Raw genomic sequence first — 23,247 nt, 5'->3', positions numbered from 1 at the left:
TTTATTGTTATTATTATAAGTGTTATTTATCACAAAAATTATGGGTTTCACAATACCATTTTCAAACAGGTATAGAATGCACTTTGTCCATATTTTTTACGTTTGTGTTCAGTTGAATTTACTTATGTCTGGTTCATGTTTTCCTCCATATTGGAAACGTCTTAGCTACTGTGCTGTGATGATTTCCCTGTTCTTCTTTGCTTTGAGACTCCAGTATTATTACATCTAGAAAATCCCCCTTCTTCAATTATTAGTTTTCTCAGTCTTTGTCTTTCCATTTCTTTCTGGGCATGCTTTTATTCTTCTTTTCTCTAACCAGTTTCGATCATGGTTTCCTCCTCATACATTGTGTTTTTTACTTCAGATGTCCAACTTACCTTTTAAAAATTGTCTTGGGATAAAAAAATGACTCAGTGGAGTGAAACATTTGCTGTACAAAGATAAGGACTTGAACTTGGATACATGGAGCCTATGCTAAGCCTGACATGGTAGTGTACAGCTGTAATCCCAGCACCCTTACAGTGAAGTTTGATTACCAGAGAATGCTAGGAAACTCACAGGTCTCATGTAGAATATACTGCTGCAAGCAACATCCTTTGTGGACTATTCCTTTACACTGTGTGAACATATGTCACTGTGCTTGGGTTAATAAAGAAGCTGGTTGGCCAGGCAGAAGTAAGGCAGGGCATGCAGACAAAAAGAGAGCACAAAGAAGGGGATGAGTCTCAGAACTGGGAGGAGGTGTGCAGAAAAGGTACCAACACAAGTGGCAGATCGTAGGTAAGAAATATGGGTCAATTTAAATGTAAGAGTAAGCTAGTAACCAGTCTGAGCTTTTGGCTGAGCATTTACAATTAATAATAAGTCTCAATGTGGTTATTTGTGAACTGGCTCACAGGACAGAAAAGTCTCCAGCATGGAAGGTAAAAGTACTATGTGTATGCTGTGGCCCTCACATACCCTTGCCCATATACATTCTCTCTGTCTCTCTCTCTGTCTCTCTCTGTCTCTGTCTCTGTCTCTATCTCTCTCTCAGGATTTTTCTTTAGGGCCACCAGGCAGCTCACAAATCATGACATCAAGACTTCTTATTAATTATGAATGCTCAGTCTTAGCTCTTATTTTAATCTGTTTCTCTTTATCTGTGTTTTGCCTTGGGGCTTTTATCTTCTTTTCTTTCTGTATATTCTACTTTCCCCCGCTTCCTCTGGTGTTTGGCTGGCAAGTGCCTGGTTTCGGGCTCCAAGTGCACCCTTCTCTTTCTTCCTCATTCTCTTCTCCTTCCTCTTCCATTCTCTCTCCACCTATTTATTCTCTGTGCCTGCCACCATGTCTATCCCTCTCTTGCCTAGCTATTGGCCATTCAGGTTTTTTATTGGACCAATCAGGTGCCTTAGACAGGCAAGGTGAAACAGCAACACATTTTCATCATTAAACAAATGTATCACATCCTTGCATTGTTAAACAAATACAGCAGAAACAATTGTAACATACCTTTACACAGTTAAAGTAATATTCCACAGTATAAGCAAATGTAACACATCTTTACATAGTTAAATATTCTACATCATCTCTGTTACACACACACACACACACACACACACACAGTATCCTTAAATGTGTGAGGGGCAATTGAAATGGGTGAATATGTAAAATTAAACTGTTAATACATACATCTGAAATATTAAAGAACATGAAATCACTCATATGTGTCCTTAGCACACTTCTACCTACTGGGGTATGTGGTGCAGGTTCGCAATAGCTACTTCATTATCCTTGCCCATGGTATTTTTAAACAACACAGGAGGTCCAAGGCTATGACAGCTCCAAGGCCGGGATGCTGTGTTCAGTCCTCCAGCCTCAAACTAGGAAACTTTTCTCCCATGGTGCTGTGAGGTCAAGACATGTAGGTAGAATAGAATCACCTTGGACAGTTCTTACACACCGTGTCTTTCTGGTATTTCCCTCATTGGGTATCTCCTCCACACAAATGGAATGATTAGCATCCAGCTGAAGAATCGAGGAGAATCCTCTCCAAACCACTGGAGCCTTCAGTGTGCCGTTTGAAGGTTGTCTCTTTGGGCTGTGGAGCTTAGTTTGAGGCCCCTCTCATTGTACCATGGCCTGGAAGTCTTCCTGGGAGTGACTTCAAGGTATTTTAGCAGGAATCTCACTGGCTTTAGTCTCTTGGGAAGTTCCCCTTTGAGCTTCTTGCTGTCTAGCACCTTGAGTCCATGTTGCATAAATGTTTTCCTCTGTTTTCTAAGGTGACAAAGTAAATACATTTCTCATTGCTGCATCAATTTATAAAATGGAAGACACCCTCATGTCTACTCCCCTCTTCCACTTGTGCGTGCGTGTGTGTGCTTGTGTGTGTGTGTGTGTGTGTGTGTGTGTGTTTGCACATGCATGTGATGATCATAGGTAAATGTCAGATGTCTTGCTCTTAGTCTCTGCCTTATGTTTTGAGACAGGGCCTCTCCCTAAACATGGAGCGCAGCATTTCATTCTAGCTGGGCTTGCTGGACAATGAGCCCCAGGGATTTTCTTTTCTCTGCACCCTCTCCCCCAGTGGTGGGTTTACAGGCACTTTTTGCTATGCCCAGCAGCTGGGAATCTGAGTTCAAGTCCTCACAGTGATGCAGCCAGCACTTTATTCATGAGCTGTTTCCCTGGTCCCTACTGTCAATCTTTAACAAGTAATTTCAGTAGCTATGTAAGTCTGGTTAATGACTGATCCCTGTTAGTGGTGAGTAACTTGCCATGAAGGAGACAAGGGTTCAGTTCTCCAGTGGGAAGGTCGTGCTCTGATCTCAGTGCTGTGGATACAGTTCAGTGGGGAGACCCCCAGACTGGCATACGAGTTGAGAACAATTTTCTTCTGACATTTAAATTTATTTTTGGATTTTATCTTTTCCATTTTCCTTGGCTTATATTGTAGTTAAAAATCAAACATAAGATTATATATGTAATTATCCATTCTTTACAAAAATTTAATTGGTGAAAGTATAGTTTGAAGTGTGTGGTGTGACACTGAGCTCATTTTAGCATATGAGTCACCTAATATATTTATGGTATTTGTGGAGCTAATACTTTGAAAAAAGACCTCATCTCTGTAATTTCCACCGGCAGTCTTTGGGCTTACCCCATGTGGCCTCATTTGTGCCAAGGTTCAATTTTTTTTCCTGTTCTTGATGTGTTGAGCGTGTTTATCGTGAAAGGTGGTTGGATTTTGCCAGTGGTTCCTTCTACATCATGGAGATGATGTTAAAGTTTTTGTTCATTGCTCTTCTTTTTGCTTTAAAAGAAAATATTTATTTTATGTGTATATGTATATATGTAAATGCCCACAGAAGCCAGAAGAGGTCTCCAGGTCCCCCTAGAACTGGAGTTACCAGTGGTTGTAAGCTGCCATGTGGGTGCTGGGAATCAAACCCCAGTCCTCTACAAGCTCAGTTTGAGCTCTTTACTGTGGAGCTGTCTCTCCAATCCCCATTGTTCTTTCTTTCAGTGGTGCACATTTTCCAAATGTGTGTTCTTTCTATTCTTGTAATGCCCATTTTAATGTCTCTATCTTCATTTTTACTTTGTTTGCTTTAACTTTTAACCTTTTGTGGGTGAGGTATAGATAACTGTCAATGTGGCTTATTTAAAAAATAAACAATTGTTAATATCTGTTTTTACATCACTTTATGCTGTAAGCTTAGCTGATTGCTTCCTTGTATCACTGGGCATTAGCTCTTTAAGCATCCCTCTGACCCCTGCCTTCTCTTCTCTAATTTCTTTCTATTACTTGTGTGCTAAATCCAAATATTTTGCCTGTGGCAATTTCCCCAAACTTAATTAATCAATACTTAGCCTCTTATTTTCTTCTAGAGATTTGATAAGTTTGTCAGGTTTTCTTTGTGCATGTGATTCTGTGCACTTATGTAAGTATTGCGGTTAAATAAGGATCAGGATAAACAAACAGGCTGAGTAGATGTTTATTCAGGGAGAAATAACTAACAACCTAGACAGATGAACACCAGCAAGTTCCACCGCATGCTCTCCTCTCTGAGTCCCGCCAGCAAGAGAGCCTTCCTTGGCTCCTCCTCAGACCTCCTTCCACAGGTCATTTCCACCCATGGTTCCACCCCCCCAATGGGTGTGGTCAGTGCCACAGAAGGAGACAAAGTGATTATTTCACTACATGTAAGTATGCACATACAAGCACATTCAGATGTGTATGTACGCATGTGTATGCATGTGTGTGTGTGTGTGTGTGTGTGTGTGTGTAAGTGTACACACATGGTCCAGATTTAATTTGTTACTAAGACTTTGCTGCTGGTTACTTTTGTGTGTGTGCAAGTGCCAACTTGTCACAGGCCAGAGTCATCTAGAAAGAGGGAAGGAGGGAACCTCAATTGAGAAAATGCCACCCTTAGGTTTGCCTGTTGGAAAATCTACTTTCTTTATTGATGATTGATGTGGGAAGGGTGTGGCTAAGCCCATTGTGGGGGCTGCCACTCCTGAGCAGGTAGTCCTAGGTGGGTAGAAAACAAGCTGAATGGGCCATTAGGGATAATCCAGGAGGCAGCGTCCTCCATGGTCTCTGCTTTTGTTCCTGCCTCCAGGTTCCCACCTGAGTTCCTGCCCTGACGTCTCTCATTGACAGACAGTGACTGGAATGTATAAAGCCAAACAAACCCTTTCTTCCCCAAGTTGCTTTTGTTCATGGTACTTTATCACACCAACAAAAGTCCACTACTGGGTATCTGCTTTTAGCTGGTAACTGTTTTCAGACACAAGACTTCCATTTTATTCATTAGGAAACATTCAGTTATTAGGCAGTGTTTCAGGTAAGTTTCCATTGCTGTGACAAAATCAACTTGGAGAATAAAGGGTTTGTTTTACTTTATAGCTTATAGCCTATCATTCAGGAACCATCTAGCTCATGTGACATTGACAGAAAACTAGCCACAACAGTTGGGCATGATGCTGCATGCCTGTAATGCCAGCACTTAGGAGGTAGGAAGATCAGACATTTGAGATCATTCAGCAAGTTTGAGGTTAGCCTGGGCTACCTGTTTCAAACAAACAAAACTGAAAGACTAAATAAAAAGTATTTCTTTCTTTTGGGTAAACTTGCTTGTGGCAATTTCCCTAAACTTAATTAATCAAGTTACCTGAAAAATAAATGTCTAGTAAACTTAATCCTCAGTATTTCTGTTTGAGTGCTTTTACATTTCTTGGTCTTGCCCCTTTCTATGCTTGATAATTTTTTTAAACTTATTTATTTTAGGTGTGTAAGTGTATGTGCATGCTTGTGTATGAGCACGCTCCAAAGTGTGTGTCTGTGCACCATGTGCATGATGTACCCAAAGAGGGCATCCGATTCCCTGGAACCAGAGGTACAGGCAGTTGTTAGCCATCCAATATAGGTGCTGGGAACTGAACCTGTGTCCTCTGCCAGAGCAGCAAGTATTCCTAATCACTGAGCTATTTCTCTAGCTACACAAGTTTTTACTTTATATAAATCCCAGATTAAGAAAACAATGAAATATGGCTACTCAGTCCACCCAGGAAGTCACTGGGAACCTGATTTTTCCCACATATTTCAGTAGCGTGGAAGCATCTCTCCTTTAATTCCAAGCAGTACTTAGGAAGTGACAAGTGTCTAGTGATAGTGGGAAGTCTACCAAGAGGCATCAGTTAGTCAATACAGCCTGTACTAAGGAGGCTGTGTTAGCTTTAGACTGGAGTGAGCAAATGCTTGTGTGGAAGGTGTAATAAGATCTGGAAAGAAGGGGAGTGTAAACGGGAGAGCAGCACTCAGTGCATATGGTCATTGTACTTATAATACCATTTACAACATCTTCCAAGTAAAATGTAATGCAACCCATTGTATCTGCACCTTCTGTGTTTCTTCAAGAAATCAGTGGACTGTTGGTGGACAATAGCAACAGGTTCAGCCTCTGTCCACTCACCGAGATCAATTATAATTATATTGATAATTGGAGCTGTTATGTCCACTGATCCATTTCGTCATCAGCCCGTACAACATCTACAATATATTGTGTTCCAGCAGCTTCTGAGTGAGTAAGGAAAGCAGGAGGGAGCCACAGAAGTAGGAGGCTGAGGGGAAGAGAGGGTGGCTGAGAAACTGACACTTGAAAAGTCTGTGGATGGAGAATGAGAGTGGACATCGGTGGAGTAGAGAGCACCAGGAGACCAGGATGTGGTGAGCAGGAGAGGCAATGAGGTGAGGTACCCAAGGACCCGATGCTAAGTGACAAAAACAGCTGAAGAAAGCAGCTGACGGAAGGAGGAGTACAGCTTGGCTTGTGGTTTAAGAGAGGAGTCTTCTGTCATGGTAGCAGGCATGTGCGGTGGATGATCACATTACATCTGCAATGAGGAATCAGAGAAGGACAGGAAGTGGAGCTGGGCTATCAAACTTCAGGGCCTGCCTCCAGTGTTGCACTTCCCAAGCAACCCCACCACAGGGGCGGAGTACTCAAACACATGAGCTTGTGGGGGACAATTGACCTTCAAACCTCAACACTAACTCTGAAGGGAAGGTGTGGGAGCATCACAAACAGAGAAGAAACACTGACCATTTTCAAAGGATACGGTTTATTCTTTAGGGCAATTTTAGCTGTAGAGAAAAATTGACCAGGTAGTCTAGACTGAGAGTGCTTATAATCTAATACCCAGTTTCCAGTAACACCTTGTGTTGCTATGGGACCACATTTGTTACTTTTTTGTTTTTATGTGGTTATCCTGCATCACTGTTCCATGCAAAATGCCGTGTTACATCTATTTATCATTGGCCTTATCCCCTCTTAGATGTGATGGCTTCTTGGACTTTTTTCCTCTTGATGACCTTGACAACTTTCAGATTGTGTAGAATGCTTCTCAGTCAGGTTGATCTTATACTTGCATAGTAACTGAACTGGTCAGGGGAGATTTTGTTCCAGTTAAATTTAGTTGGGGAAGAAGATCACAGATATAAAGTGCCATGTACATAAAAGTACATTTCATCAATGTGATGTATCATGATGAAGTTGACCTTTGCCACTGTTGAGGTCATGTCAGGATCACAACAGACAAGAACATGAAGGTCGTGTGGTTGGTTTTAATCTTCAACCATCTAGAGTCATCTGAAAATGGAGTCTCTATGGGGGATTGTTTACGTCATGTTGGCTTCTGGGTATTCTCCTGATTATGTTTATTGAGATGGGGAAGCCCACCTCCACTGTGGGTGGCACCATTCCCCATGCAGGGGATCCTCAACTCTGGAAGGGTGGAGAAAGTGAGCTGAGCATAAGTATTTGATTGTTACTACAGTAACAGAAGAGAAACTACTCTTGAATAGGAAGTGAAACTCAACCTGGCACACTTTATAATCACGTGGGAAGAGAGGCTGGGTAATCAATTGTCTATATCAGGTTGGCTTGTAAGCATGTTTGTGTTTGGGGTTTCTCTTCTTTCTTTTTCTTCTCTCTCTCTCTGTTTGTTATTTTCTGTTTGGAAGTCTCTCTCCTTGTAAATTTTTATGCATTTTTAATTAACACAGGGTTATAGTACTTTCACACTTCACTTTCCTCCCTCCAGCCCTTCCCATGCCTCTTTTTCTCTGATTGTTATTGTTATGTATGATGTTTGCTGGGTGGTGGTGATGCATATCACTAATCACAACACTTGGGAGACAGGGATCAAGAAGATCCCTGAGTTCCAGGCAGTCCTGGTCTGTAGAGTGAGTTCCAGGACAACCAGGGCTACACAGAGAAACCCTATCTTGAAAAACAAAACAAAACAAAACAAAAAATGAACAAATTAACAAAAACACCAACCAAGAAAAAGCATATTTGTATGTATATTTATGCATAAATGTATAAATGCAACCTTTTAAGATTTTTTTTGTTGTTTATGTGAATATGGTTTCAGGGCTTACCACCCTGTATTGGATAATCAATAATATGAAAAGACTTGTCCACTCTAGGAGTTACCATACCCTGAAGAGTACAAAAGCAGAGAAAACTTTGCTATGATATTTTTATTTCCTTTGAAGAGTTGCTTTCTTTTCTGTTGTTGTTTAAAAAAATATTCCATGCTGTTGTCATCAACTATTTGTATGCCTTGTGAGAGTTCAAAATTTGTAATTATTTTTGTCTTTTAGATAATAACTATTTTAAGTGGGATAAGATGGTAGATTGTAATTTTCACTTGCAGTTATTTGCCTGATGAGACACTAATATACAGACAATGTGTGGTACTACAACATGTATAAATGATAAAAAGAATTCAGTTAAAAATTGGCATATGAGTCAAGTTGGCACTTTTTAACAAAAGAAATAGAAATATTTTTTAAATGGATATCTATTCCATGTGACTTTTGTTCTGTCTTTAATATTCTGCCTAGTCAATGTATTCAAATTAAGTTTCTTGTAGGTAGCCCTTAAAACTGTGCCTACTTACTTGTATTTAGACCATTTATATTTAATGGAATCATCCTAAGATTTCAGCCCAACTTTTCTTTTTCTATTGTACCCTTTGGGTGTTTCTTCTTTCTTTCTTGTTTTTTTTTTTTTTTTTTTTTTTTGGTGTGTGTGTGTGTGTGTGTGTGTGTGTGTGTGTGTGTGCGCGCGTGTCTTTTTCTTGCTTCTCCATATCTTAATGGGACAGCTTTTAAATTCTATTTTGATTTATTTATAATGTTTTTAGTATCTCATTGTGATGTCTCCTCTTGACAATCACCTGGATGTCCAGGAAGTTAGTAAAGCTTACTAACTTTAAGTTGATATGTCTGTGAGGGTGTGATGAGTAGATTGACTATTAGGAGGTGGTGAAAATGTAGACAGTGTGGCCTGACTGAAAGATGTGGGCCACCAGAAGCATGCCTTTGTGAGTAGATACTGGCCTTGGCCCAATTCCATTTCTCACCTTTATTTCTGCGCTGTGCATAAACTACTGTTCCCTTTGTCCATGGTGCTTCTGCTTTGCCTGAAACCCAGAAATAAGGTTTCATGCCTTCCTAATTGTGAACAAAAATTAATCCTTATTCCTTTAAGTTTTTTCTCCCAGGTATTTGTTCCAGGAAGAAGAATCTAAAGCTATCATTTTGTGAATTTGCTTAATGGTTATAACAAATCTTGAGATATACATCTGGCTTTGACATTTTAAGTGAAGTGTAGGCAACAACAATTTTCTAGGTTACAAACGTCCCTTCAAGACCCTTAACTTTGTCCTGGACCCACCTTTTAAATGCACATGCTGGTCCTAGAAACCCCAGGTAAGACATTGACCACCACTGTTAATACTCTCTAAAGCTCACCCAACAACTCCAAATAACATTCCCTTTCTTGGGCTCCATATTCCAGCCCACAACTTTGGCAGAAGATTTCTGCTTTACCTGAAGCTGGGCTGGACCTAGAGACATTGCCCAATGCCTACTAACACTCCTTAAAGCCTGCAAACATCCCCCAACAGCACTCCCTCCATTAGGTTCCATAACAAATAACTACCTCATTAGAGGCCAGCCTGGTCCTAGGGACCACCAGATAAGACATTTCCCACTGCCCACTAACATTTCCTAAAGCTGGCCCAACAGCCCCAACTGCACTCCCATTCTGAGCTCCATATCCAAGCCCACACACCCAGCAAAAATGTGTGCTATACTAGAGGTGACACCTTACTAGGAATCCCAGAGACCAAGCAGGTACCCACAACCATAGAGGCCACACAGGTTCTTAGAACCACAAACGTAATATTGGCACCCAAAACCCAAGAGGTATTGTGGGACACACATACACACACACACACACACACACACACACACACACACACACACACACACAACCCCAACAGAGACACCCTACTAGAACCCTTGGCCACTTAGGCCAGAAGACCAGCAAGGAAACAGAAATCAAGGAACAAAATACCCATCCAACAAAGACAAACTCAGGGATCAACACCTAGATCTATAATCATTCCCAACCCAGATGCCTAAATGCCAGTGTAAGGACACAATCAATAACAGAGGAGGATTATATGACATTGCCAGAGCCCAACTATCCTATAACAGCAAGACCCGAACAATCCAACACAGCTGAAACACAAGAAAATAACCTTAAAACCAACTTTGTGAGGATGATAGAGATCCTTAAAAAGGAAATGAAAAACAAATCCCTTACAAAAATTGAGGAAAAGACAAACAAAAAATTAGAGGAAATCAACAAATCCCTTAAAAAATACCAAGAAAGAAAAGTGTGTATGTGTGGGTAGGTGAAGGGAGGACAGAAGAAAGAAACTGTTCAAGACCTGAAAAACCTAATAAATAAAGAAATGGAGGGAATCCTGGAAACAGAAAATCTGGGTAAGTGAACAGGAGCTACAGAATGTAAGAGATGGAACAAATAAAGAATTTCAGGTGATACCATATGATAGAAGAAAAGGATTCTTTGGTCAAAGTAAATGTTAAACCTAAAAAAACTCCCAACACAAAACATCCAGGAAATCTGGAACACTATGAAAAGACAAAACCTAATAATAATGGAATAGAAAAAGGACACAATTCCCAGCTCAAAGGCACAGAAAATATATTCAATAAAACAGTGGAAAATTTCATAACCTAAAGGAGATGCTTATAAAGGTTCAAGAAGTATACAGAACACCAAAAAGATTGAACCATAAAAAGTCTCCACATCATATAATAATCAAAACACTAAACACAGAGAACAAAGAGAGAATATTAAAAGCTCTGAAGGAAAAAAGGCCAAGTAACATATAAATTCAGACCTACTAGAATTATAACTGACTCCTCAATGGAGACTTTAAAGCCATAAGAGCCAGACAGATGTCTTGCAGAGTCTATGAGAACACAGGGGCTAGTCCAGACTAATACACTCAGCAAAACTTTAAATCAACATAGATGGAGAAAACAAGATATCGCACGACAAAGTCAAGTTTAAGCAATATCTGTTCACATATCCATCCTGACAGAAGGTACTAGAGGGAAAACTCCAACCCAAGGAAGTTAACTCCATTCATGAAAACACAAATACTAACACCAGCAAAACCCAAAGAAGGTAAACACACACACATACACTCACACACTCACACACACACACACACACACACACACACACACACACACACACAACCACTACCACCAGAATAACAGGAATTAATAATTATTGGCCATTTATAGCTCTCAATATCAATGGATTCTATTTCCCAATAAAAAGACACAGGCTAATAGAATGGATACAAAAACAGAATTCATCCTTCTGCTGCATACAAGAAACATATCATAGCACCAAAGACAGACATTACCTCAGCATAAAGGGTTGGGATTTGTTTTTAAAGCAAATGAACCCAAGAAGCAAGCTGGTGTAATTATTCTACTATCTAACATAGTAGACCTCCAATCAAAATTAATCAAAAGTAATGAAGAAGGGCATGCTCATTCAATGGAAAAATCCACCAAGAGGACATTGAAATTCTTAACATTTATGCCCCAAACACAAGGGCACATATATTTATAAAAGAAGAATTACTAAGGCTTAAATCACACATAAAACCTCACACATTAAGTGTGGTAGAATTCAGTATCCAACTCTCACCAATGGATAGGTCATCCAGAGATATAATGGAACTAACAACATCTACAGAACATTTCATCCAAACACAAAAGAATATACCTTCTTCTCAGCACCGCATGGAACCTTCTCTAAAACTGACCACATACTTGGTAAAACAGCAAAGCTCAACAGATCCAACTTGTATCTTTCAGACCAACATGTATTAAAATTGGATTTCAACAAGAATACAAACTACATAAAGCCTACATATTATAGAAACTGAACAACTCTCTACTGAATTAGCATTGGATCAAGGAAGAAATAGAAAGAAAGTAAATATTTCCTAGAATTCAATGAAAATGAATGTATAGCATGCCCAAACTTATGGGACACAATGAAACTGGTGTGAAGAGGTAAGTTCATAGCACAGAGTGCCTTCATAAAGAAATTAGAGCGATCTCATACTAGTGATCTAACAGCACACCTGAAAGCTTTATAACAAAAAGAAGCAAACACACCCAAGAGGAGTAGACAGAGGAAAATAATCAAATGGAGGGCTGAAATCAATAAAATAAAACAAAGAGAAAAATACAAAGAATCAATGAAATGAAGAGTTGGTTCTTTGAGAAAATCAACAGCATAAACAAAACCTTCTTCAAACTAACAAAAAGGAAGATAAAGAATATCCAAATTAACAAGTCAGAAATGAAAAGGGGGACATAACAACAGACACTGAGTAAATTCAAAGAACCATTAAGTCATACGTTAAAAACCTCTACTCCATGAAATTGGAAAATCTGAAAGAAATGGGCAAGTTTCTTGATAAATACCACTTAACAAAGTTAAATCAAGATCAAATAAACTATTTAAATAGATCTATAACCCCCGAGGAAATAAAAGCAGTCATTAAAAAATCTTCCAACCAAAATAGCCCAGGGCCAGATGGTTTTAGCACAGAATTCTACCAGATTTTCAAAGAAGAAGCAATATTTCTCAAATTATTCCACAAAACAGAAGGAACATTGCCAAATTCTTTTTTCTGAGGTCACAGTTATCCTGATACCCAAATCACACAAACACCCAACAAAGAATGAGAATTACAGACCAATTTCCCTTGTGAACACTGTTACAAAAATGCTTAATAAAGTACTGGCAAACCAAATCCAAGAACATATCAAAAATATCACCTATCATGGTCAGGTAGGTTTCATCCCAAAGATACAGGGATGGTTCAATAAAAAAAAAATCTGTCAATATAATCCACCATATAAACAAACTGAAAAAAAATAAAAATACACGTTCATCTCAGTAGATGCTGAAAACATCTTTCAACAAAGTCCAACACCTTTTGATGATAGAGGTCTTGGGGAGATCAGGAATACAATGAACATACCTAAACATAATAAAAAGCAATGTACTGCAAGCTGATAGCTGACATCAAATTAAATGGAGAGAAACTCAAAGCAATTCCACTAAAATCAGGGACAAGACAAGGCTGTCCACTCTCTCTATGTCTATTTAATACAGTACTTGAAGTTCTGGCTTGAGCAATAAGACAACTAAAGAAGATCAAGGGAATATAAATTGGAAAGAAAGGAGTCAAAGTATCACTATTTGGAGATGATATGAGAATTTACATAAGTGATCCCCAAAACTCTACCGGGGAGCTCCATAGCTGATAAACACCTTCAGCAAATTGTCTGGACACAAAATAAAGTAAAAAAAAAAATCAGGTGCCTTACTATCTATATACAAATGATAAATGAGTTGAGAAATAAATTAGGGAAGCACTACCCTTCACAATAACTACAAGTAATATACAATATCTTGGTATAATGCTGACCAAGCAAGTGAAAAACCTGTTGGGCAAAAACTTCAAGTCTTTGAAGAAAGAAATTGAAGAGATATTGGAGATGGAAAGATCTCCCATGCTCATGGATTGATGGGATTTACACAGTAAAGGTGGTCATCTTATTAAAAGCAATTTACAGATTCCATGTAATCTCCATCAAAATTCCAACACAATTCTTCACAGAATTTGACCAAACAGTACTCAACTTCATATGGCCAACCAACCAAACAAACAAAAAACCCAGGATAGCTAAAACAGCTCTATACAATAAAGAACTTCTAGAGATATCACCATCTCTGATTTCCAGCTGTCCTACAGAGCAATAGTAATAAAAACCAATGTAACTGAATCGAAGATACAGGTTTAAACTGACATACTTATGGACTCCTGAGTTTTGATAAAGAAGCCAGAGATGGAAAAAAAATCATCTTCAACAAATAGGTCCATATAATCACCCTGAACAAAACTCAAGTCAAAGTGGATCAAAGACCTCAACATAAAACCAGATATACTGATCATGGTAGAAGGAAAGTAGGGAATAGCCTTGAACACTCTGGCACAGGAGACAACTTCCTGAACAGAACACCAGTAGCACAGGTACTAAGATTAACAATTAACAAATGGGAGCTCATGCAATTGAAAAGCTTTTGTAAGGCAAAGGACACTGTCAATAAGACAAAACAACAGCCTATATAATGTGAAAATATCTTCACTGTGATAGTTTAAATGTAATTGGCTCACTGGGAAAATACTATTAGGAGGTGTGGTTTTATTGTAGTAGGTGGCCTTGTTGGAGGAAATATGTTACTGTGGAGAGGGCTTTTAGGTATCCTTTGTTCAAGATACATTCAGTGTCATTCACTTCCCGTGGCCTGTGGGTTAAGGTGTAGGACTCTCAGCGCCTTCTCCGGCACTATGTCTGCCAGCATGCCACCATGTTGCACCATGTTGATAATGTACTAAACCTCTGAAACCGCAAGTCACCCCAATTAAATGTTTTTCCTTTGTACGAGTTGCCATGGCCATGATGTCTCTTCACAGCAATAGAAACTTTAACTAAGACACTCCCCATCTCCACATCTGACAGAGTGCCGATTTCCAAAATATAAGAAGAACTTAAGAAACTAGACATTAACAAATCAAATAATCCAATGCAAAAATGGGGAACAGACATAAACAGAGAATGTTCAACAGAGGAATCTCAAATGGCCAAAACGCACTTAAACAAAGGTTCTACATCCTTTCTTTAGGAACATGCAAATCAGATGACTATGAGATTCAATCTGAAACCTGCCAGAGTGGCTAAGATCAAGACCAGGAGTGGTAGCTCACTGGGGAGGATGTGGAACAAAGGGACACTTCTTCATTGCTGGTGGGAGTACAAGCTTACACAGCCACTTTGGAAGTCAGTGTAGTGGTTTCTCAGAAAACTGGGAATCAATCTACTTCAAGACCAAGCTATACCCTCCTGGGCATATACCCAAAGATGCTCTACCATACCACAAGGGCACTTGCTCAGCTATGTTCATAGATGCTTTATTCTTAATAGCCAGAAACTGGAAACGTCCTAGATGTCCATCAACTGAAGAACAGAGAAAGAACAATGGCATCATGAATTCTACTGGAAAATGGGTGGAACTAGAAAAGAAAAACCATCCCCAGTGAGATAATATAGACCCAGAAAGACAACAGTGCATACTCCCTTAAAGGCAGATATTAGCTGTAAAGTAATGATAACCACATAGTCCACAGACCCAGAGAAGCTAATTAACAAGAAGTACTCAAGAGAAGCACATGAATGTCCCTGTGATGGGGAACTAGAGTAGACATGACAGGTGGATGGGGGAGGAGTTTGGAGGAACAGGAGTATCAGGTAGGGGTGAGGATGTGGGGAGAGAGTACTGGAAAAGATGAAGGGACCAGAGCTTCACCCAGCTCCCTGCTTTGGCAGCCATGAGAGGCGGCAGCAAAGACCGAGCAAGAGGTAGGCCTCTGACTCAGCAATATATGCTGAGCTTCCTGACCTTGTCCGACCTTACCCTAGTCACTAGGAAGCCGTATACCCTCCATATGGCAAGGAACCAATAATAAGTTAGCTGGCGGGCTCTGGATATGCTTTATGGTAACAGTGGAGTGTAGAGCAAAGCAACCGCCCTGGCAGGGCCTGTAGGCCATAGTAATCAGTGCCCACACCCCCCCACACAGATGCATATGAATATACATAATTAAATTAAAATTAATATTAAATCTAGGGATGTGGTTCACTAGTAGGTCACTTGCCTGGCAAGGGCTGAGCTCTGGATTTGATTACCAGCACATCTAAACAAACCCATCAAACAAACAAAAACCAAAATAAAGCAAAATCAGTAAGGGAGAAAACAAATCCCTCTGACTTTTTAATTTTATCAAAGGACTAATGGTTGACAATGCCTTTCTTTGAGTTCTTAATGTTGAACCACTGTCTTCCGGCCTCTGTAGCTTCCTATGAAGGCCCCGTAGATTTCCACTACTGTAACAAAACACCTGAGACAGTCCATATAAAAAGAGGAAAAGTTCACTGTCTTTTAGGTTTCAGTTTACATAGAATTGGCCACAATGCTTTGGGCCCTGTGGGCAGGAGATTACCACCACTGTGGGAGTAAGTGACAGAGCAGGTTGCTTACCTAAAGGCAGCCAGGAAATGAGGTGGGAAGGAGTAATTGGGGACTGAGAACATTTAAAATCCAGACCACGTTGTCACTGTTGTTTTTGGTGTAGATGTTACTCTGTTTATGATGGGTCTTTATATGCCTGTTTTAATTTGAAAATCTGTCAAAAATACATCTTATATATCTACTTGTTTACATGCATGTGTGTTTATGCATGTGTGTATGTCTATGTGCCATGAACATACCTGGTAGTCCTGGAGGCTAGAAGGGGGCATCATTTCCCTTAGAACTAGAATTACAGAGGGTGTTAGTCACTGTGTGTGTGTGTGTGTGTGTGTGTGTGTGTGTGTGTGTGTGTGTGTGCTGGGAATTGAACCTGGATCCTCTTGAAAAGCAGCCAGTACAGTACTCTTAACCACTGAGCCATCTCTCCAGACCTGCCCAACACATTTGACAGCATTGTAACTCAGACATACTCAGAACACTTCCATTAGCCTGTCACTGGGCAGAACCACTTAATAGAAAACCCCTTATGTGTTGAAGACCCAAGAAACTCATGCCAGTAATGAGCACTTTGATGAACGCGATGAACGCGAGAAAGGGGGCTGGCTGTGGCTCCCATCAACTTGAAAGTGAGTTAACCATTGCCCATCAGGGACTCTGTATTTTCATTGCGACCCCTCTTGGTGTGATGAAAAGGAAGTTACTCAGTTTCATGAATCAGAAACTTTTCCTTTTTGGTTGTGAGCCTAGCCTTTAACAGCTAAGTCATCTTTCTCCAGCCAGTAGTGGTTCACGCCTTTAAAATCCCAGCACTGAGGAGGCAGAGACAGGCGGATCTCTGAGTCTGAGGCTGGCCTGGTCTACAGAGGGAGTTCAGGGACAGCCAGGGCCACACAGAGAAACCCTATTTCAAAAAAAAAATCTGTATATATGTACAAGTGTGTGTGTAAACAATTTTCAGTGTTTGTCTATTATGCATTAGTCTGGAGGAAGGGGATAGGGGATAGAGGATTCTTTTTATCTGAATTCTAAGTTCACTTTGTAGCCCCCAGCTTAATGCTGACACTGGTCGAGTTTCCCGTTTTGGTTATTGTTGTTTCCATTTCTATGACATCCTTTCCTTCATTTGACGACTTCTGTTTCTTTCTTTCTCTTTTTGTTAACTTATGTAATGAGAATGCTGGGTGCTTGTTGAAGCATTTTTGGTGATGGTCGACTTAAAATCGTTATAGATACACTCAGTGGCTGATTCCTCACAGCACTGCCATTAGCTGGTCGCTGTCCATTGGAAATACGGTCTTGCGGATCCTTAGTGGGACATGTGTTGGCTTTTAGGAGCTCCTAGGACAGGAGCTCCCTCTGTCAATCTTCTGCACTGACAGGCAGTCACTCTGCATAGGTACAGTATTTGACCCACTTTTGCGGACTTCAGATTTTTACTCTCTTGCAGCGCTGCTCAGGCTTGTGCGTCTCAGGCTCCTGATCAATCTTTGATGGCTTCATCTGTGAAAACAGAAGGTGCTTCTTGGGGGTGCCTGGGGCCACCATGCTATCTACTACAGAAGAGAGGCAGATTCCGATGGGTTGGGTCTCCGTAGGCTCCTGCATAGAGGCCAGGGAGGCACAGAGCTTTTCTGTGACTGCACTTAACTGCAGTTTAGACCGTCCACTAAGGCCTGGGGTGGAGGAGTGGGACATCCCGGGGCTCTGCTGCTGTCACAGGGGACAGTTGAGAGGCTTTTTCAGGATCTTCGCTATACACTAGAAGTTGGAGACTGGGCTTTAATTCTGTCATGGCTGCATTTAGATTAGACCACTGTCCTGAGCTGCAGTTGTGGGGCACAGTAGCTGCTTACCACTGAGTCTTGGTTGGACTTTTCTTCTGACCTTGTACGCATGCATGCGTGCATGTGTGCATGCGTGTGTGTGTGTGTGTGTGTGTGTGTGTGTGTGCATGTTTATTGGCAGTTCTGGATTGCAGGCTTGACTGAATCCTAGTGACATGAAGGACGAAAAGCCAAGCTGGGGGTTCAGGGGGTAGTGGAATAAGACAAAGCATGATAGGATGGGAAACTTGATGCCCTCATCTGACTTCCGTGTGCTCACAGTTGCACATGTATCCTACCACGTGTGCATATCCACCACACCTCCTCTCTCACACATTTCATTGATAAGCAAACCTGGGGAACGCCAACGCTGCCCTCCTTCATCTTCCAGATTGTTGATCCCTCTCATCATTGTCTGCTGAGCCATGTGAACAAGGTCAAGAGCAGAGAAAGGTAAGCCTGCATTTTGCTCCTGACCTGGGAATCTACTGCATGGTTTGATTTGCTCGTTTCATTGATATACTTATATGGTGGGGGGGGTGAGGGAGAGATAGATCGACATAGAGAGAGGGGGGCTATTTAGCATGTACTGGCTTTGAACTCACGATCCCCCTGCCTCAGCCTCCCAAGTACTGGGATCACAGGTATCTACTAACATACCTCACTAAAGGATGTCATTAGCATTACAGTTAACAAAATGATCGTCTTCTGATGTTTAATTCCACACATGTACCTTCCCATTGGGGAAAGAAGTCTTTGGGGTCCCATTTGAAAATATTGCTCTCACTTAACCCAAGTTCCTCTTTCCCATCATTCTCCCGCCAGGACCCTCTTACCTGCCTGTAGCAAAAACATCTTGTAATATCACCTGTTGGCTTATGCCCTGTCCTGCCTGCAAGTCAGCTTCATCCATGTCTGGAGAGGAGTCCTTGTGTCCAATTAGTTCACTTCCCCAGCCCTGCCTTGGTGTTCTGTGCAAATAAAGCCCTGGATATGTGGTCCTGATGCAGAGGAAGGGTGATAAACTGGGAATAACAGCAGTTTCTGAGACCCGCAGTGCCTCTGCATGGACACAATCCCCACCTGGAAAGGTTTGGATATTCAGAGCCATCCCTATTTAGCTGCTGGCTGGATGCATGGTGCTTTCTCTGTTGGGACAGGCCATTGTCCAAACAATCTCTGGGAAGAAACCAGGGTTAAATGCCCATTGGAAAAAGTGAGGAGAAGGCCTGTATCCTTCGGGGCATCCATGAAGAGGATTGCCTAGCTATGAGTCACTTATTGAGGCCCTCCAGGAAACATGCTAATAACCCTATTTCCTGTGTCAGGACCTGCACCTGTCACATTGTCATGGCCCTAGAGCAGATAACTGCCAAGACACAATGACTCTGAATAAGGGCATCAGGGCAGGCCTGTGTATGGTTAGAAGAAACCACCAGCCTCTGATTGGCAGGGCTCTCAGCTGGATGCCTTTCGGTCTGAATCCCAGGCTCAGGCCCTGGAAGTAAAACTTGACTGCCCCAGCCTCATGGAGGGCTGTCCAGTCCCCAGGCAGAACAATGAGTTCTAAATAAGCGTGCAAGCTCAAGAAGACCCCTGTTCTGGGAGCCCTTAGATACATGCAGGGTGTAGCTGCAGACTGAGTGGCAACTCTGCCTTACCACCAAGGGAAGAGGGGAGAGGCCTCAGGGGAGAGAGAGAGAGAGAGAGAGAGAGAGAGAGAGAGAGAGAGAGAGAGAGCAGGAAGTGGGTCCAGGCTATAAACTCTAACGCCCTCCTCTCTGAGTGACACACCTCCTCTGGTGAGGTCCCACCTTTACAGCCTCCCCAAACAGTACCATCAGCTGGAGACCGAGTGTTCAAACACACGAGCCTGCAGAGACATTTCTCATGCTAAAACCACAGTACCATTCCAGGGACAATGTCAGATCCCAGATGAGGGAGTAGGAGGAGATGGGATGGCCCAGAACTCAGCGCCCAACTCATGGAAGGTGCCATGTGAGCTATGGAAGTGGAAGTTGGGCCAGGACCCCAGGGTATTTGGAAATTGTCCCATTGTGCCACTGCGATGGAGCCATGTCTGTATTGAAAACCTTTCCCAGCTGTCTTCATCTCTCCCTGCTTCTCCCTAACAGAACACTCCAACCCAGTGCCTTTGAACATTCTGTCCAGTCTGGAACGTACTTCGCTTTGCTATTTGCAGTTAAGCTCTTTCTGTCCTCTTAGACCTCAACTCGAATGTCACCCCCTCTCCCACCTCCAATCCCGTGGCTCTCTGCTAGTGTTCTCTACTGTGTGTCACTAAATATACTCCTTTCTTTGTCATTGCCCTGCTCCTAGGAGAAAGCATGGACATGGGAAGTAGGTGTTTCCCGGACCTTGACCCTGGCTTGGCCTTCTATTAAATAAATGCATCTGCTCAGGGGGATCAATGGTGACGTCTTTCCAGGACACTCTGGTACAGTAGGAAGCTCAATCCTGTCAGAAAACAGAGAGGAGTTTGTTTTGGGGGAAAAAAAGAAAGAAAATAGATTTTTAATCTCCGCAAACATTATGAAGAATGCTAACAAGGTACTTGGAAAATAGGACACACATAGGAGCAGCTTATGTTTCTGGTCAGATGAAGTTGCAGTCAAATCATTATTAAAGCAAAACATTAAATTCATAATGAGGCAGAGGAATGGGGAGATTGAAGAGATGAACAGACTAGGGGAGATTTTCCCTCACCAAACCTTGATACTTCTTTGGAGGTCGGGGGACACAGAGCATCAGTGGAATCAGGCTAAGTTTTAGCAAGCCACAGGGCCACTGGAAACACCATGGCTTCAGGCTCCTTCCCTCAGGTCTGTGTTACCTGCAGAAGACCATGTACACAAAGGCCCATTTTCCTTCCAATCAGCAGAAAAGAGTCATCGTACAGAAGCACTAATGCCCAGACGGGCAGACCCACGGTCACAGCTTTGTTCCCTAGAAGCAAGCCAATTAGTGGCCCTGGCTATTATTTACATTTCCTGCAATATATCAGTAAAATCGTGTTGATGATTTATCGTGGATATTATGTTATTGTCAGCATAATTTATTCAGTTCCTGCTGAGAATACCTGCAAAATTAAGTAAAAGAAATGGCAACAGATCCATCGCTTTCCGAAGATATTTCTAATCCTCCTTCTCCTTTCTCCCGTCTCATCTCCCCCTGCTCTCCTTTTTAATGAGGATGTATGTTAAGAAAAATCATGGACCACTTACCTATTAAATTGTTCCTGGATCATCTACATTCAAAGTTTCCTGAATAGTCTTTCCCTCCCGCTCCTCTCCTTTGGAGAACAGAATTTGGACGTTCATTTGACTTTTCTGTATCCTTTGTTTTCAGTGTAGTGTTTCAAAGGAAAAGGGTGCAGTGCTTTCCCCTCTGTAGTTCAGACTTAGTGTGTGGATGTACATGAGGCTTCCCTTTCAATGCATAAAACACCCTCATTTCTGCCTCGCATTCGAATATCCCCGCCTGCTGGGAAATAATTGTTGCCTATTCCAATTAGAGAGAAAATATTCTGGGTATCGAAGCCATTCGTCATGTGGGCACTGCAGAGTGCTGCTCACAGCCAGGGCAGGCAGGGCTGGGGACATCAGAGCCGGGAGTTCTAGACCCTGCTCTACTTGGCCTTGGCATGATTCCAGGGGTCACAGCAACACCCCAGCTTCTCCCTCCTGTGCTGAGGGTATAGTGTTTTCTTGATTTTGGTTCTCCTGATGGTGTGTATCTGCTCCAGGTTTGGGGAAGGCACACAAGGGTCAGAGTTATATTTCCTTTTCATTAGCATGTGCGAATTATACAAAATAATGGGTTCCAGTATGATAGTTCCATATGGGAGCACAATGTTCTCTGGGCATGGACAACTTTCCTGTCCCAACACTGGCTCTCTCCACTTTATTTTTGGTGGTCCTTTTCCTCTTCCCAAACAGTGTCATTTCTCCTTTCTTACCTTTTCTTGTGTGGAGATTCTACATATAAAGGAAGCATCAAAGGCCATGAGGCCTCATCCTTGCATGGTGGATCCCCCTGCTCAGCTCAGCTCCATGTGACCTGTACATATAATTGTTCACCACCCCTTTGCAGTATGTTCCAGTTGCTTTTCTGTTGCTCTGATAAACATTGTGACCCAAACCAATTCAGGGAGGGAAGGGTTTACTTCATCTTCCACTTTCCAGGTCACGGCTGATCCTTGAGGGAAGTTAGAGAAAGAGCCCAAGCAGGAACCCGGAACAGAAACCATGAAGGAACACTGTTTACTGCCTCATCCCCTGGTCTTATATAGCCCAGGCCCACTTGCCTGGGGATGGTTCCTACAATGGTGGGCTGGGCCCTCACACACCAATCATCTATCTGGATGATCTCTCACAAACGTGTCTGCCAGGTCAATCTGATCTGGGCAATTCCTCAACTGAAGTTCTCTGTTCTCAGACATCTTAGTGTTTTATTGTTGTGAGGAGACACCATGACCATGGTAAATCTTATAAAGGAAAACATTTAATTAGGGCTGGCTTACAGTTCAGAGGTTTAGTCCGTTGTCATCATGGCAGGAAGCATGGCGGCATGTAGCCGAAGAAGGAGCTGGGAATTCTACATCCAGATCCACAGATAGCAGGAAGAGAGTGAGTGGGCCTGGCTGGAGCATCTGAGTCCTCAACCCCCTGCCCCCAGTGACACACTACCTCCAACAAAGTCATGCCACATCTACTCCCTATGGATCTCTGGGGGCCATTTTCTTTGCAACCACCACTCGGGGCACCGTAAATTGCTTCAAGTGACAATAAAAATCTCACCAGGCCACCGTGGTTGTCTTCCCTAAGAGTACCATGTTCAAATTCCTTTACACGTTGTTGTGGTTTGAGTAAAATGTTCCTTATAAATCCATGAATCTGGCCACTTGGTTCCCAAGCTGATAGTAGCCCCTTAGGAGGCTGTGGGTCACTGGCGCAGGGCACGCATTGATGCTCCACAGCATGGCCTCTGTTACTGTCTAGTCTGTGGTTCCTGACTATGATCACAGGGTGATGAGCCATTGTGCACTGCTGCCACCATGCCTTCCTCACCATGACGGATGTCATTCCCCTTGGACCCGTCTTCTTACGTTGCTTCTTGTCATACCACAGGCCATCTCTCCACCTTCCCAGTCAGGTTCAATTGCCGATTAAACCCACTTGGTGTCCTGTGAGGAGGTAGAGGTGGAGAGACCTTGAGGCCTGCCCAAGCTACATAGTGAGACTAGGTATGAGGCCACAGTTTAGGCTCTTTGTAGCTAAGCCCCTGCCTGGATAATACAAGGTGACTGTGACCTCAGGGATAATGGCCCTGCC

Source organism: Phodopus roborovskii, unplaced genomic scaffold, assembly GCF_943737965.1.
Source record: "Phodopus roborovskii unplaced genomic scaffold, PHOROB, whole genome shotgun sequence".
Classification (NCBI taxonomy): domain Eukaryota; kingdom Metazoa; phylum Chordata; class Mammalia; order Rodentia; family Cricetidae; genus Phodopus; species Phodopus roborovskii.
Note: the sequence above shows the minus strand (reverse complement) of the source record.